The sequence below is a fragment of the Pteropus medius genome, unplaced genomic scaffold (genome assembly GCF_902729225.1).
Source record: "Pteropus medius unplaced genomic scaffold, Ma_sr-lr_union100, whole genome shotgun sequence".
Classification (NCBI taxonomy): Eukaryota; Metazoa; Chordata; class Mammalia; order Chiroptera; family Pteropodidae; genus Pteropus; species Pteropus medius.
Window position 1 is genome coordinate 7,131,675 of NW_024344371.1, and position 19,159 is coordinate 7,150,833.

Genomic DNA, 19,159 nt, shown 5'->3' on the forward strand with positions numbered 1-19,159 from the left:
TGAAGAATTTCTAGCCATCCAAAATGTACCTTACATAAAATGTCCAAGATTGTTATTTTGCTCCTGAACAAAGAGGAAAAGAATTAGAATATAACTTGAATTGTATTTCCATCTTTCTCTCAGGCCTAGAGAATAAAAACATCTTTTTATTTTTACTTGTTATAATGTGTAGGTTGTTATAATGTGTTTAATGTGTAGGTTGAAGACAGCAAATATATCATAACTTTCAAAAGATGTCAAACTGTACTAGTTTTCCTTTCTAGTGCCATGTATGTATAAGACATACTCTGGATGTTTCAGGAAAACAAAAAGCTCACCTACCTAAGTAATACCTTCCAGGTGTTTTCCCTGTTTCCAATGGAATTTTAGGACATAGCTTTTTCACTACTACTTAACTCAAAATCAGATGAATCAATGAATGGAGATGGAAAAATGAATAAACATTTATTGCGAACTTTCCATGTGGATGCATAGTGTTCAGGATGTGGAAATGCCAACTAATGTCACAGATTTCCAGAAAATCCTTTGAGGTAGTCACTCAAATAGCTGCAAATCTCATTGATAAAGCATGGCCATATTTAAATTATTATTTAAAACTGTGAAAATGGGACCTTGAGGCTATCATTTTGAGTATTTCTCTATGAATACAAGAGAACTAACATTTCCACAGTCTCTGGGGATTGCAGGAATTTTTAATTTGTTTAGGAATGACATGATCACCAAAAGGTTTCCCTATTTCACTCTCCATGTTTTTTGTGATCAAAAACAAATATTTTATATAGGTATTTTGTATAAAAACCTAATATACCATGCAGTTGATAGAAAATTCAACAAACAAAAAATTATACTTTAACTTAAAATTTCTAACATGACATGCTATTTATCTGTTTAATATGTTTTGCTGTGCAAAACATAAAATCAGTTTGTCACAACCTTAAAGCATTCTTTCTGGTTCTGAAAGCTCCAGAATAAATTGCCATTCTTTGACTTTCTCAAGCATGAAAATGAAAACTGGATTTTTTTCTTGGAAAAGATGAATTACCCTAGCTTGACAGAGGATAATTAGCATACCCAATGCAAGTGAAGAGAATGGGTTGACAAGCACAAAGAAGACTAAGAAAACATGGGCACATTTTACATGTGTCTTAATACGTAAATGATTAAAAACATTACTATATATGTTAATTGCCACCAACTTCAACATAGCCTTATTGGAAGACAATATTAAGTTGTAGAAAACAGTACATCTTTATTTGTCTATTCTATAAACAAGTTTAATTGGAATCTAAAAACAGCAAGGGACAAAAGCTTAGTTCATTAGGGACCAACTAACTGTAAAGGGCAGATAAAAACCTTTTGTCTGATACAGATGTACCTCCCAAGCACCATCAGAGAGCACCAGGCAGCACACTAATCAGTAATAAGAGGTGTTCTCATTATTAAGCTTAAAAAGCATAAACCAGGTCACCACAAGCTTTGAAGGTACTGATCATCAATTATTTCGCTAATTGTTTGTTCTGTTTGCATGTCTCAGGGTAAAAGGAAAAGTCACTGAAGCGAAAAAGAGACACCAATAATTGCTACCTCAGTGACAGTTGGTTTTTAGTATCTCATTATTTATGATTTGTTTTGTTGTGCATATGTGACTTTAAGTCTACTGTATTAATGTATATCCAAGAAGCCTACTGTGTAACACTTGCAAAAAAATTACACAAATTAATCAGCAAGCCCAGGCACAGAATCTGCCCTGCAAAGTCTTGCAAAACTGTTATAATGTGTGTGTGTGTGTGTGTGTGTGAGAGAGAGAGAGAGAGAGAGAGAGAGAGAGAGAGAGAGAGAGAGGGGCAGGGCGGGGGGTGGGGGGAAGAGAGAGAGAGAGAGAATTCAACAATCCTCACTTATACTCATGGTACATCGAACATCTCCTGTTGGGGAAGTGCTATGAAACTTATTGTAACATAAAATGCCAAACTTTCTCTGGCCGTTGCCATTTTGTTTTCAAGTATCACAACTTTCAGACTGTCCTAGAAAGTGAATTAAACCTCCTTAAAGAACAACAACTTCAGGTTAACATGAGGGAATGAAGCTCAAATGTCATGGAATTCCAGAATAAGACTGAATTTTCTCAGTCCTAACTATGAAGATAAGAAGTGTGTTAGGATGAAGGCATCACTTGCTAGAGCTTTGCAGGGGAGGGGACATCAGTTCACAAAGAACCTTCTTCTGGCCATCTTTAAGCTATAAGGTCACACTTCTATTTTATTCTTCCTCATTAATGTTCCATTACCATATTAAATATTACCTGAAACTGAAGGCTATATTACTAATTATTAATCTAAAAAACAGCAAATTCTCTAATAAAGCATATTTTAAATGTGTGTACAGAGCTGTACACAGACTTTTTAAAGGTTGAAGAAACTGATGGAAGTGTCTACATATTTAGTATACCAAAGAAATTACTATTTTGTTTACATCAGACTTCCAAAAAGTCATGAAAAAAAAAACCTTTCTTTGTAGAAGGGAACTTCCACTTCCTGTCCCCTTCACCCCCTGACTTAAGGTTGCAAAAAGTACAAAACTGATAGGGTTTTGCAGAGCTAATTTCTTTATGATATCAGTTGAAGTACTTAGATTCTTAGTAAAGACCACTAGTTAGTCTCTGTCCACAAAAAATAAAAGTAAATAAGTACTATTAAACTAATCATTAGTCATTTCTAATAACTGGACAAAGCCCGTGCCATTCACATTAGAATCAACTTTCTCTGAGGAAATTGTGCTGGCAGGAATACATGAATATGAGAACATTTCTTGTTCCAAAGGAAGTAAAGCCCAATTCTCCTTCTAAACAGAAAAAAAAAAGAAAGAAAGAAAGAAAAGAAAAAGAGGTAATTAAAAGATACCAAGTTTTCTTGTAAAATTAACATGAGAAAACGAATTGTTTAAGTATTTTGTAGGAGAATAGATTTCAGGTAACTGCACCTGTACTGTGGGAAATTACTCTTCAATTATACACGTAATTAGAGTTGTTGTTTAACTGTTATGAAAAACCTGCAGTGTGCTAGACGGTGCACAAAGCTCACGTAAAAATTCTGTCATTGGAGGTAGGTAAGTAAAGATGATTTGAGATAGAAAGCAGAATAAAAGAGAAATCTCCTGGAGAACAGGTATTTGTAAAGTACTTAAATGATACACAGTGAGAAACTATTCAAACATATTTGTTGATCAATTATAATATATCTAGAATGGTAATAAGATTACTGAGATTTATATTGCATTAAAATCCCCTTATTAAAAATCACTTATGCACTGGTGCTAAGTTATAATATACAGTCATTAATGGTCAGTATATCACCTTAAGTTTGGAGTTTTGGATTCTGCTCAGGCTCATTTTAAAATTCATTTTTATGAGACCAAAGTAAAGTTCTTAAGGGATCTTCTGCACATAAATATGTAAAGGGAGTGTTTACCTAGTAGTTTTTAGATACTGCTAGTGGTAAACTCTTTACCCCTAACACTTAGGTTTCAAATGATCTAACTGACAATGAATATTTATGACTCAGGCAAAGATAGCTTGTGCTTCCACTTCAGTTGTCACTAACTTGCCTCCTCAGTGGGATGGATCAACACAGTTTAGGAACATTTGATTTTTGTTAGACATAACATTTCTCCTTGATAGTACAGACTGTCTTAAAATCATAATTATGACTAAAAAAGTAACTTTCATAAAATATGATTAAGGTCATCAGGTCACAATATCCATATTCCATGAACTCTCTAAGAGAGGAGCCCAGGCAAGAATGTCCCCTTCCATCTTGTTTCTGTCATCATCATCCTCAAAAATAATAAAATGGGTATATCAAGAAATTTCTAGATAACTGCAATAACAGATATAGAACTGAACACAATTAAGTTTGGTTTAGTATTTGTTAGTTTAAAAATAAAATAATCAAATCATGACTATTAGTACCAATTGACAAAATCTAGGCCCTTTTAACTTTGGTGTGTTTCTTTCACTCATACTACTCTCAGATGAATTGTCAACTACATATTTGTTTCTGGGAAGATCCTTTTAAATTTCTCTCCCCTTCATAGTATCAGTGACTGAGTGACAACAAGCACCACGAGTTTCCATTTGTAAGTAGCAGATGCTATTAATTGTTGACACTGATGTGAAACCCACATTTATGCTATCTTATTTTGTCTCATAACTGAGGTGCCTGTATTTTCTGCCTTCATTTTATAGCCTTCCAGTGAGATAGGAAGCACAATTTAAAATCGTCACCTCTCTCAGGACTGATTGTGCCTTATATCTCCCATTGAAGTCAATAGGTGCTTTGTGTGCACCCAGACTAGACTCATAATGAGCAGGGTTGATGAGAACCCAGCTTTCCAATGATGACTAGTGCTGAGTCTTCAAGGTCATTCATCATTTTCATCTGAGAAGGGTGACCCTTTATTTTCTCTCTCTTCTCAGATAGGTACACAATTAAAGGAAGAATTATTCCTCACAGTGGCAATCACTTTATTAACAAAGGGCACGTCGAGCCCCCATCTCCTCTCATTGCCAGATGGTCTGTGTGCCCAAGCAAGTGAAGGCAGCCTCAATGAATATCTTAGTTTTTGCCTCAGAACTGCTGGCTCTGTTACTTTTCTGCTGGCAAAAAGTGAAAGAAAATCCTCCTTACAAGTTTGTGCTGTATCATTTTATTATTTCTGTAAACTCTGAGTCAATAAAAACAAAACTGATACCTCTTTTAAGTTGTCTGTCCAATAATCGGGTTCAAATTAACATTTTTAAATGCTAAAAATCCAAGATTATGAGCCCATAATTAAAATTGTCTCCAATAGCCTGGACTGAATAGGAATTATGATGAAGAAAAAGCTTTCAACCCAAACAGCATGCTTCTTGTCAACTTCATCAAACATACCCAAATAGCACAATGCTTATAGAAATTTGTAAGCTGAATTTAATAGAATTCCTTGCTTCTCACAATATCATTAAACCTAATACTAATGAAAATCTCGTTGTGTACTAAACATAATTAAACTCAAAGGTGTTCTTGATCATACTTGTGGACAAAATTTCCCCACCCCCAACACCCACTCCCCACCCTCCCACCCAAGAGCATAGCATTCTTTTTCTAGGCAGCAATATATAAAAAAGAAAGAAAGTATCTTGTGAGAAAGAGGGTACTGAAAATCAACAAAAGATATTGTCTTTCCTAGTAAGGATAGGCTAGGCTATGCTATAGTAACCAACAACCACAGAACTCAGAGATCATATGGTAAAAGTTTACATTTATACCTTTTATGTGGGTTGTATTGCTCTCTTTAACAGCTGTTCTCCAAGAGATGACTCAGTGATCTGAGCCGCCTCCACCTTATAGTTATGCCATCTGAAACTTTTGCCTTCCAAGGTCACCATAGGAAGGAAAGAGAGAAGTGAAACTGGCACAGGAGCTCTTAAATGACCAGCGATAACATATATACCTTACACTCAGTAGCCATTGGCTACAACTAGTCACATGATGCCAACCTCACAGAAAAGGAGGATAGATAACGCAGGGAGCATGTGGCTATCTGATGACCACTAACTCTACCACATTTTCTAAACAACAAAGAGAAAGAGATGAGCTAAAATTAAGAGAAACACTGATGGTACTGGTAAGGATGGTGCTGATGCCAACATGCCCCCCTAATACACTGTGCTGAGGTGAGGTTTGTTATGATGGAAAACAAGGACACAAAGCAAACAACCAACCCAAAACCCCAGACATGGTCCCTCTCCTCATGGAGCATCTTAGCATAGTATCTTTGGAGAAGTCTTTAGCTTCTCTAAGTCTTATTCTTCCTATATGCAGTACAAAGATAATATATCTTCCAGTGGCATAACTCTGAGGAACAAAGAACAATGTGGTAAGAATTAAATGAGGTAACATATGTTAAACATATAAAAGAATGCCTCACACACTTTAGGTACTCAATAAATGTTATTTCTCTCTCCCAAAGAACTATATAAATATATTATTTATAGCTAATAATATCTTCCTGGTAGAATGTGCAGGGCAGTAATTAAGAGAATGGGCTTTGGAGTCTAATATTCTTGATTTAATGCGAGCTGAGCCACTTACTTCTGTACTTTTCTGTGCATCCCCTCCACACACACTACACAGCAGAAGCAACTAAGCTTATTCCTGTCCTAAGTTTTGTCACTGACATAAATCAAATATTTGAGAAAATTCGATAATACCGAAAAGTGTAGTTCAGAGGATCATCAGCAAGTCAACACTAGAACCAGTCTCAATGTACCTTTCCATCCCAGTACTGTAAATTATCATGGTTCCTCCAATCCTGTCAGCCCCAATCTGGTCTGATCCAAGTTAGCCTCAGCTATAAACCAGAGAATGTTTGCTCTTCTTTAAGTCTAAGACCAAGAAGCATAGATAATATCTAGCCTTGTCATCTTCAGCTCCCAAAAGGTGGCTACTAGTAGTACAATTATGCCTTTAGCATGCCCAACTGCTCACACAGGCCCCAAAATATGACAGTGAGTTTACAGAGACAGAGAGCAGTTTTTTTATAAATGCTACCTAATTCTATCTGAAGGAAAGGGAAGATCCTGGAGTAAAAGTCTTGGCCTTGGCACAGATGAATTTAAGATGCAGATTATATATAAAAAGAAATGACAAAGTATAAGAGGCAGAGACTTTAACAGAGTGTTTTGGTTTTAACTTGTACTGAAGGAAGCAAAAATAATGACACCTACAGGTGAAATAATCATGTTTGTATACTTTCATTGTTTGTATTTCTCCCTATATCATTTTCTTTAAAAGAGACAAAAAAAATGAAACTATGTTATATCTGTGTGTTCCGTTTAGAAAAATATTTAGTAGGATATCTTGTAGCCTAACTTGTACAGTTTCTTTGAAGTTTTCTCTTTTTTGCTATTATTTAAATTTTTATGTCTTAATCCCATTTGGACTATAAATCTACTGAGAAATGGAAAAGTTTCTAATACTTCTCATCTTAGTGTCAAAGAGAACGGACTTTGTCAATAGACAGATCTGAGTTTCAGTCCAGACTCCACAACATATGTAACCCTAGGTAAATTATTTAACTCTCTGAACCTTTGTTTGATCATCTGTTCAAAGAACAATAATAATGAATAATAATACCTTTATACTAGATTGAATAAGATTCCCCAAAGATTCATTTCCTTCCCCAAACCTCAGAATGTGACCTTATTTGGATATAGGGCTGTTGCAAATATAATTAATTTGGATGAGATTGTACTGAATTAGGGTGGACCCTTAATATTACTAGAGTCTTAATAAGAAAGGAGAACATCATGTGAAGACAGGCACAGAGGGAAGAAGGCGATGTGATAACAGAGAGAGAAATTGGAATTATAAAGTTGCAAGCCAAGAACCTGGCAACCATTGGAAGCTAAGAGAGAGGCATGGAAGGAACCAACCCCTCTCACATCCTGATTTTGTAATTCTGTCCTGAACTGTGAAAATAAAATCCTGTTGTTTTAGCCAACTCAGTTGTGGTAATTTTATACAGCAGCCCTAGGAAAATAATACAACTTACTTCACAAAATGCCTATAAATTTTAGTTGAAATAATTTATGTAAAGTACTTACCATGGTGCCTAGCACATAGTAATCACACAATAAATGTTAGCTCTCAAATATTTACTGATTAAGAGAATGAGAGAGTATATACAGAATATACCATCACGCTGTCCTTATCTTCATTTAGATATTTTAATAGAGAGAGAATAGGCAGTTGGAATCCTTCCTTTCTACTCTTCAAGAGTAGAATGAAGCATATAACTACCAAAGCATTTAAAATGATTGGGTTGGAGTTCCTGGGTTTTCTATAGTGGTCAGTTTAAAGAATGAGGGCACAATGACCCTACAGAGATAAAAGTATTGAAATTTTTTAAAAGTCATTGAATCAGAAGGTTACAAAGCTGGGAAAACATAGGACATATAAAATCTTGAGACAGGAACTATATCACCATGGATAAATTGTTGGGGAAACAAAAAAGTGAAACTAAATCTGAACAGTTAAATGACAGAAGCAGATTCAGGATGGCAGGCCACAGCAAGAAGACTAGAAGCAAAAGCATAGACTTCAGTGAACAAGGACTTTATTGGATAGATTTTATTTATCTTGGGGTCACTTTTAAAAATATAATGCTTTCTTCATTTTATTTAAGAAATCATATTTTCAGAAATAGGAATATTTGAAAATACAGAGTAGCACAAAATTAAGAAGCACCCATAATACTCTGAGGCAGAAGCTATTTACAGTCCAGGAATTAAATTCCCTAAACACAAGAGCCAGGTCTCTCTTGTTCACTGAGCTTCCCTGTGCGTGGCAGAGGGCTTGGCAGATAAGAGCTATGCAATAAATATTCATTAAATGACAAAATGAGTTCAGTTAGATATATTGTCTTCTTTAGTTTTTCCAGAATTAAAATTGGGATTATGCTGTTGATCCCAAACTCCAGTCTCATAGTTTAATTGTTTCCTTATTTTCAGATTTAATCAATATAGTCACTGCATGCACTGGGAAAGTTATTTCAACACTAGTTTGATGGACACTCAAATACTACTTCATCAAATTTTATTGTGTATTAAATGATATTGTGTATTAAATCAATTTTTCTAGAGCCAAATTCCTCTAATTGCAAACTATCTTGTAAATTTGTCCTATTTTCTTACCTTCTTTTTGGTGCTACCTATGATTCACTCCGTGTAATAATTCTCCAAAGCACTTGACAAACTGTTACATAGTACATGTATTTCTCTTCCATTTTAGGTTGAAATTTACACTTGAAAATAAGTTGTTTCCCTGACCAAAAACTAAGGAAAAAAGTAAAGAAAAAAGTTCAGGTATTCTAACAATAATACAAACCTACAACAGAAATCACCAATGCAAAACTATAGATTAACAATATGTAAATCAGTCTCAGGTTGGTTGTTCTAACATATACTAATAAATGAATCCAGTTATTTAGAGGAGAAATTTTTTTGAAAAGATATGAAGGCAATGATTTTCATGAAGTGCTGCAGGTGTTTCTCATGAAAAGAAAGCAAATCAGAAAATAAATCCCCTTGAGAGAAGTTGGGTGCCTCAAACACTGAAGGAGAAAGCATGAAACTAAATTAAAACATTAGTTCTAACATAATTCGGTTTATTTTGTATTCTAAATTTTACCTCCTTTAGGCAATGATACATACTTTTATCCAAGGCTCAAAGAAAAACTGTGAAAGTTCTCAAAGATATTTCTAACATGAGCAAAATCAGAGAATGTCACGGAAAATTATACCCTTTCGAGATGAAGCATTTGCAGAGGACTGGGTTATGTACTTGAACTAAATGAAACCAAAGGCTTGAAGGCTTGAATTTCTCTCACTATTTTTTGTAAGAAAATAATTTCATTTTACATAACTCAGACAAGTGGGATTTGATAGTTAACAATGTGAGGCTACATTGTCCTCTGTCTACATTTGTTGCAAACTTCTTCTTTGTCATTTTAGGATGTTTATCAATTCTACTAAAAGACTTAATCATATAACATAATGCAAAATATTTTACATCAACATAGAATGAGATGTAGTCCCTGACATTTATAAAAATCATTCGAACTTTTTTTGAGGCAAGTAGTCAACAATATCACCTCAATGAAAAAAGGTGAAATAACTAAATAATAGGAAAATTAAGCTTGAAGTAGTTGCTGTTGTCACTATTAAATTTTATCTTTAATTAAAACAAATTACTTAAGGAATTAATGATTATAACCTTTTTAAAAATATATATATGATATTCAAGTAAAATTGATAAAATTCCATCACCTAGCGATAGGAATTGTTACATTTTCACATTTTTCCCTTTAGAATAAATACACACATGCATGTGTGTGTGTTTTTTAATCAAAAATAAGATGACATATTACATATCATTGTATAACTCAAATATACTTTCTTTAAAAATTATATATGTAGATAGAGAATACTTTTATGGCAAAATCTGAGATCTACATCATTTTAATGATAGTATAGTATTCTAAAAAATGGCTGTAGCATAATTTAACCAGTCCTATGTTGCTAGGTATTCAGGGAATTTCCATGATTTTGTTATTACAAACAATGCTGTGATAAATATCATTATACTATAGATCTTTGTGCACCCAATTTTTTCCCTCTTCCTAAAGTAGAGCTATTGTGTCAAATGGATTATCTTAGAGTGTTTGATACTACTGCCAAATTGCACCCCAGAAAGATGGTATCCATTCTTATTCCTACTAAAAGTATAAGAGTATTTATAGTCTCCTATTTACATCAGTTCAGATCTTTCCTTTTTAATTCTTGGCAATCTGATACTGATAGAATGGTATCTCACTTTAAATAAGTAGCAAGTTAAAAATGCATATGTATTTTTGAAAAACCCTAAATCAACCACTAAAAGAACAAAACAAGTCAATAAAAGAGCTAAAATGGAATCATAAAAAATAATCTAAAAGAAAATAGAAGAGAAAAAAGCCAGCAGAAAATAAAGAGCAAGATGATAGACTTAAACCTAATAATATTAACAATAATATTAGATGTAAATATTTCAAATGGTCCAATTAAAAGACAGAGATTGCCAGACTGCATAAAAAAGCAAGACGCAACCATATGCTGCTAACAAGAATCATGCTTTAATATAAAGACCCAAAAGGATTTAAAATAAAAGGATATAAAGTGGTGTACCATACTAAAACCAGTTTAAAAAGCTGAAGTGGTATAATTAACATAAAATAAAATATATTTCAGAGCAAGGCATATTGTTAATATAAGGATGATGAGGACAGTTATTTCAGAATGATAAAGGTGTCAATTCATCAAGATTACATAAAAATCCTAAAGGTTTATTAACCTAATAATGGGGCTTCAAAATACATGAAGCAGAAAATGATAAAACTGAAAGAGGAAAAAAAGACCAATCCACACATGGTCAAAGATTTCAATGCCCATTCCTCAATAAGTGATTGAATAAGTAGACAGAAAATCATTAAGGTTTATAAGACTCATAACACTATCCATTATCTTGATCTGATATTTATAGAACACTCCATATCATAACAGAAGGATACACATTAGTTTCATAGAAGATTTACAAAAACAGATTATATTCTGGGCCATAAAAAAGTTTCTTTAAACAAATATTAAGGATTCAAAACATATAAATTATGTTCTCTGACCACAATAATTGAACTTAGAAAGTCATTAACTGAAAGCCCTCTAGAAAATCTCTATATAGCTAGAAATTAAACAACAAACTTCTAAACAAACTATAGGTCAAAAATGATATCACAGGTGAAATTAAAATTTTTGAACTGAATGAAAATTAAAATAACATCAAAATTTGTGGGATTTAGCTAATGCTATGCTTAGAGGTAAATTTGTAGCACTAAACGTCTAAATTAGAAGTAAAAGAATAAGAGTCTCAAATAAATGTTTTGCGTTTCTATATTATAAATGAAAAAAAAAACAAGAAAGAATAAACGAAACCTAAAGTAAACAGAAAGAAATTAATAAAGATTAGTCTGGGAAAAAATAAACTGGAAAATAAAAAATAGAGAAATAATTTCTTTGAAAAGATCAATATAATTGATCAATAAAATCCTTTGATCAGACTTATCAAGAAAAAAGACCCATATTACCAATATCAAGAATTAGAGGTGAAATCACTACACATTTCATGACAGTAGAAGCATACGAATATAATTGAAATATCAAAGTACTGTGAACAATTTTATGCCAAGAAATGCAATGATTTAGACAAATTTCTTAAAGATACAAAACACCAAAGCCTAATCAAGAAACAAACTGAATATTTCTATATCTATTCATTTAATTTGTAATCTAAAACTTCTATAAAAAAGAAAAGTCCAGACCTTGATGCCTTTACTAATGAATGCTACTAAATATTTAAATAATAAATAATACCAAGTCTACATAAACTCTTACATATTCATGTAGAAATGAAAAGAGAGAATGCTTCCTAACTCAGACTATGAAGGCAGCATCCTTGTGATTCCAAAACCAAATGAAAACATTATAAGAAAAGAAAATTACAGACCAATATTCCTCATGAACATAGATGCAAAAATCTTTAAAGTATTAGTAAATCAAATCCAACAATATAATAATGCATATGACATCATGACCAGGTGTGATTTCAGAAATTCAAGATTGGTCTAACATTCAAAATCTATCACTTCAATTAAACATCGATTTAATCGATTAAAAAAGAAACACCAAATGATCATTGTAATAGAAGCAGGAAAAGCATTTGACAAAATCCAATGTCCACTCACAATAAAACCTCTCAGCAAACTAGGAATAGAAGGGAATTTCCTTCTCCTGATAAAGAGCATATACATTAAAATCGACAATTAGTGAAAAACTGACTGCTTTCTCCCCAAGACCAGGAATGAGACAGATATTTCTGCTCCATTGACTTTTATTCAGCATGGTCCTAAAGGTCCTAAACAGTGCAATGAGATATTAAAAAATAAATAAAAGCATGCAGATTGGAAATGTATAAATAAAATTATATTTATTTACAGACAATACAATTGTCTACGTAAAAATTCCTAAAACATCTTCAAAAGAGGCTACTAATAAATGAGCTTAGAAGGATTTCAGGATGCAAGGTCAATAAACAAAAGCTAATTGTATTTATTTATACCAGCAAACAACCATTGGAAATTAAAATTAAATCAATATAAAAAATACCATTTGTAATGCCACCAAAAAAAAAAATGAAATTAGACGTATATTTGACTAACCACATACAAGGCTTATACACTGAAAAGTAGAAAACATTGATAAGAGAAATTAAAGGAGACCTAAATAAATGGAGAGATAACCTATTTTTTGTTGGTTCAGAAGATTCGCTATTGCCAAGGTGTCAATTCTTCCCAAATGATCTACAGATTTAATCCAATCCTAGTAAAAATTCCGTCAGGCATTTTGGTAAAAACTATTTTACTGATTCTAAAATATATGTGGAAATGCAAAGGACCTAGAATACCCAAAAGAATTTTGATTAAAAGAAACAGTTGGAGAACTTACATAAAAGCACAGTGAGATACCACTACATACTTATTATAAATAGCTAAAGTTAAAAATAATAAATAAAACCCCCAAACGTTCACACCAAGTGTTAGCATGAATGTGGAACAACTGGAACTTTCATAGACTGCTGAAAACAGTTTCACTCCGGAAAATAGTTTGTCGGTGCCTTAAAAAGTTAAAGGCAATGTGACCTATCCATTCCACTCCAATGTATTTATCCAAGAAATGAAAACATATGTCCATGTAAGTATTTGTTCACTAATATTCAAAACAGCTTTATATAGCTCAAAAAATAAATAAATAAACCTCAAATGTCCATCAGCAAATGGTAAATAACTTGTGGTATAGCCATACAATGAAATACTACTCAGCAATAAAAAGGAACAAACTGTTGATATACACAACATGAATGAATCTTCAAATAAACATGCTGACTGACAATAAGTGAGAGCATACTCTATGATTATCTTTACATAAAATTTCATTAAATGTTGTATAATTTATAGTGACAGAAAGCAGATCACTAACCGAAGACAGGAGAGGAGAGATGAATCAATTACAAAGAAGCACAAGGAACTTCTTGAGGGTGATGGATATGTTCATTATTTTGATATGACAATGGCTTCGCAGGTATGACAGGTATGTTACAACTCATCAAATTATATTCTTTAAATGTGTGCAGTTTATTATACATCAATGTCTTAATGAAGCTGCAAAAATAAGTATAAAAGTATTTCTATGCACTTATATCAATTCATATTCATCTAGTTTTTTGTCAAATACAAAATGATACCTCACTTTTTAAATTGCTTTGATAATTAAAAATAAGTATTTTTCATATATTTTTGCTACCATTTTTCTTATTTATCCCTCATGTAAGTAAATGATTCTACAATTCCTGACATGCATTTAAAAATTACCTGCTTAAGATAATAAGAAGTATGTGAAGATACATAATTTTTTCATTTTTAATGAACTTATTATAGACTCATATCCTACAAATTTAGTTAATTTTCTCAGCCCCCATAACTGTGTTTATATTGTGTTTTGTGCATGTGTGTGCCATTGCCTTAACAGGCCACACTTAAGATGATTACACAGTGGCCTCTCAGACTCTTCGAAGACACATGCAGAGAACAATAATTTTTTCTTACACAACAACTGAGAATGTCCAGAGGGATTTGGTCCAAGATGCTCACGTATTAAGTTTAATTTTAGGAAGTAACTGCTTTGAAGATTCATAACCAAGTCATGTTTAATAATTATCATGATTAAAAGGAAACATGGTTAAAAAGTAAAATTATCTCTGCCGTCAATTTCTTTTCAGACCTGTTCAATAATTATTAACTGGACCAGTAAAATCTTGATACTATGTTTTCTGGATAACAATGCAAATAAATAGAGAAATATGCAGAAAGAGAAGCCTAAGGGACAAGCATATACAGTTGATAAACAGTTGAAAGTAAGCTACTGAATACTTTTATTTATTTACTTATTTAGTAAATTTTTTTTTCAGTTCCAATTAACAGACATACTTGTTTCAGGTGTACAACATAGTGATCATTTATATAACATATGAACTGATCACCATGATAAATCTAGAACCCACCCATATTGTAATAACCATACATAGTTATTACAATATTATTGACTATATTCCTTATGCTATATTTTACATCTCCATGACTATTTTGTAACTACCAATTTGAACTTAATGCTCTTACGTTTTTCACTCACCCGACTCCCACTACCCTCCCATCTGGCAACCATCAGTTTCTTCTCTGTATTTATAAGTTTGTATCTGTTTTGTTTGTTCACTTATTTTTTTCTTTAAATTCCACATATAAGTGAAATTATATGACATTTATCTTTCTCTGTCTGACTTACTCCACTCAGCACAATACCCTCCAGGTCCACCCATGTTGTTGCTGAGAGCAAGATTTCAATCTTTTTTATGGCTGAGTAATATTCCATTGTATATATGTACCACCAGTTCTTTATCCATTTCTCCACAGATGGACACCCTGGTTGCCTCCATACTTTGGCTATTGTAAACAATGCTGCACTGAACATATGGATTCACATGTTCTTTCCAAGTAGTGTTTTGGTTTTCTTCAGATAAACCCCTAGAAGTGGGGTTACTGGGTTCTTCTTTATCTCTAGTTACAGCCTTTGTTTTAAAGTCTATTTTGTTTGGTATAAGTATTGCTACCACAGCTTTTTTGGTTTCCATTTTCATGAAATATCTTTTTCCATCCCTTTACTTTTGAACTTTGTGTTTCTTTCGATCTGAAGTAAGTCTCTTGCAGGCAGCATGTGTAAGAATTTTATTTTCTTATCCATTAAAGCCTACTGCCAAGCTTGGGCTGTTTATCTATGTCTTTGATTGGAGCATTTAACCCATTTAAAAGTAATTGTTGATGCATATGTAGTTATTGCCATTTTATTATTCATTTTCTCCTTCTTCTTCAAGAAATCCTTTTAACATTTCTTAAAATACTAGTTTGGTGGTAATGAACTCTTTAGCTTTTTCTTCCCTGGGAAGCTCTTTATCTATCCTTTGATTCTAAATAATAGCATCACTGGCTAGAGTAACCTTGGTTATATGTCCTTGCTTTTCATCAGTATGAATATGTTGTGCCAATTCCTTCTGGCCAGGAAAGTTTCTTTGAGAAATTAGTTGAGTGTCTTATAAGAGCTCCTTTGTAAGTCACTAGCTGCCTTTCTCTTGCTGCTTTTAGGAGTTTCTCTTTGTCATTTACTTCTGGCATTTTAATTATGATGTGTCTTACTGTGGGCCTCTGTGGGTTTATCTTGTTTGGGACTCTGCTCTTCCTGGGCTTGTAAGTCTATTTACTTTACCAGGTTAGGGGAGTTTTCAGTCATTATTTCTTCAAATAGATTTTCAATTCCTTGCTCTCTCTCTTCTTCTGGTAACCCAATGATGCAAATGTTGGTATGCTTGATGTTATTGCAGAGGCCCCTTAAACTACCCTAATTTTTTTAGATTCTTTTTTCTTGTTGCTGTTATCCTATCTTGTCATCTAAATGGCTGATTTGAACCTCCGATTCATCTAACTTGCTGTTGATTCCTTCTAATGTATTCTTTATTTTAGTTATTGTATTCTTTATTTCTGACTGGTTCTTTTTTGTGTGTTCTATCTCAACTTTTATGCTATCTCGTTGTTGAAGTTTTCACTGACTTCTACTCTCTCCCTAAGTTCACTGAGCATTCTTATAACCAGTGTTTTAAACTCTGCATCTGGTAGGTTACTTGTCTCCATTTTGTTTAGTTCTTTTTCTGGAGCTTTATTCTGTTCGTTCATTTGGAATATGTTTCTTTGCCTCCCCATTTTAGCTGTCTCCCTGTGTTTATTTCTATGTATTTGGTAGGGCTCCTAAGCCTACCAGTCTTAGTAGAGTGGCCTTATGTAGTAAGTGTCTTATGGGGCTCAGTGACACCATCTCCCTGGTCACCTGACCAGGGTGTTCCAGGTGTGTCCCTTGTGTGGGTCATATGTGCCCTCCTGTTGTAGTTGAAACTTGGTTGCTGTTTGCACATCAATGGGAGGGACTGACCATCAGGCTGATTGGTTGTGACGACTGGCTGTGACCACAGTGGAGAAGCAGTTGTGCAGGGGTTGACCCTAGAGAGCGGATTAACTTTAGCAGAACTCTGGTGCCTAACCAGTTTGCAATTTGGGTGTGTCATCTCTGGAAGTAGACTGAGTGGTGCTTCAGCAAGGTCTGAAGCCAGACACCAATGTACTAGCTGTGGGGCCTCCTAGGAGAGGCCCTGCCAAAGGCCAAGTTTAGCCACCACTTATACCCTGCCCAGGACCACCTGGCATGAGCCATCAATCAATCTGCAGATGGCCATCACCTGTGCTAGGCTTGGAGGTGCCTGGGATAGGCCAGTTGCTGCTACTGCCAGGCTTGGGCTGCTTAGCAAGGGCTACAGGGCACATCAAGGCCAGATGCTGCTTGTTTGGGTGAAACTTTGATAAATTTTAGGGAAAATGTGCCAAGACAGGCCGTTTGTAAGGAAAATCCCTTGCAAATGGTTTGGGTGGGCCCACAAGTTGTATGGGGTGAGGTCTCTGTGAATCACCAGTTGGGGGTGAATGGTGTTAGCCAGTTTCATGGTGACTCGGATATGGTGGCTACCTGTGTCTGCACACTGACTAGGTGGAGGTCTCAACAAGCAACAATGGTACGTGCCAGCACCTCTGTCTGGGAGAAAGCTGTCCCTCTAGCCCTGGCCCTGAGGCCAGACGACTAAGTTCCTCCCTATATGTGCCTGGTACCTTCCTCCCCTCTAAGCTGTTGCCCTAGTGCTGGAGCTCAGAGTAAGGGAGTCAGCAGAAATCCATGCATAGGCCCTTTAAGAGGAACCCCTGAGACTCCAGCTGCCCTCTGTCTCACTCAGCCACAATTTCCATTGGTTTTCACAGCTAGAAGTTGTAAGGACTTCTCTTCTCAGAACTGGAACCCTGGGCTGGGGAGTCTAGTCTGGGGCTGGGATCCCTCATTCCTCAGGGGGACCTCTACAGATGAGATATATTTTCCAATTTTTAACTGCCACATATGGGTGTACAACCCACCCATTCCACCTCTCTGCCCCTCCTACCAATTTCATTGTGGTTTCTTCTGTATGTCCTTAGTTGTAGGACTTCTATTGGGCTGGATTTCAGGCAATTCTCAATAATATTTGTTCTGTAGTTTAGCTGTAATTTTGATGTGGTCATGCAAAAAGGCAAGCATGGAGTCCACCTACTCTGCCATCTTGACCAGAACTCCATACTTGTAGATGGTCTCTCAAGTGTGAATCACATTTCTCCTTACACAGAGGCCACCAATAAACATGTCTTTCTAAATGTACATTCTACGTTCACACATATTTTGTTAAAGACCTATTTCAAAAAGGAACATTTAATAATTCTTAAATAAAATCATTTCATAAAAGCACACTATAGCAACGTTTTGAAAGTGAGTAGTTTTCATAGCAAGTTACATCCCTTATAATAATTATTATTAATAAAATAATGGCTACCTCTTATTGAATATCTACTATATACTAGACTATGTTAGGTACTAAATCTTCCCTAATTTGTCACAGTAGCTCATATTGTTTGCATTTTATAGATGAAGAAATTGCTCATAGTATATCATTTCCAATACTTGAGGTTTATAGCACCGTTTGTAGTGCCATGTTTCTGTCAAGAAGCTGATCCAGATGTCTTTTAATCTCAATGCATTATTGCTTTCCTTTTCCTGAGCTTGGAGAAGGGGAGGGAGGACAGAAGTTTGCCTTCGTAAATAAGTAAATAGGTAGGTGCCATTAGGCCATCAAAACAATTACACTTCATTTTAAGGAGTACTTGACAGTTTCTTATCAACAGAAAAATGTTAATATACTTTCACCTTTTTAAATACACTTGTATCATTCTATGTCTTAGAAAGCTTTCAGAATAAACTTACCCTGAATTGGTTATCAGTTAATACTTATTAAAAAGACCATAGTCTCCGCTCTCTGGCAGAGTATAATGTGAGGATGGATTTCTTTTCATTGCTGACTCACAAACAGAAATTAATGCAAGCAATCAGATAGAAAGAACATCAGGACAATGAAACTGTGTAAGAGTAGAAGAGCCAAAAGAATAAAAATGACTTTATTGGTTTATTTGTTAGTAGAAAAGTCTCACTTATTCACAATGAAGAAACAGAGCCCTAGCAATCATTATTCTGAGTTATACTCCTAATTTTGCCCAATTTTGACAGTAAACCTTTATTATTACCTTCTTAGACACTTCCAGGTTCCATGTGCTTTCTTTGAAATAGTCTTTACTAATTTTAAACAAATTCATAACCCCTCTGCTTACACACTTCTCACTCAAAAACAAATCTAAGTCAGAACAAAATATATCAACTCTGTTCATCACCAAGAGATGTGGGCTCCCATTTTTAGACTTGTGAGCAAAAGGAGTCACGAGCCACTTTTTGAAACTGTATCCTTTAGCA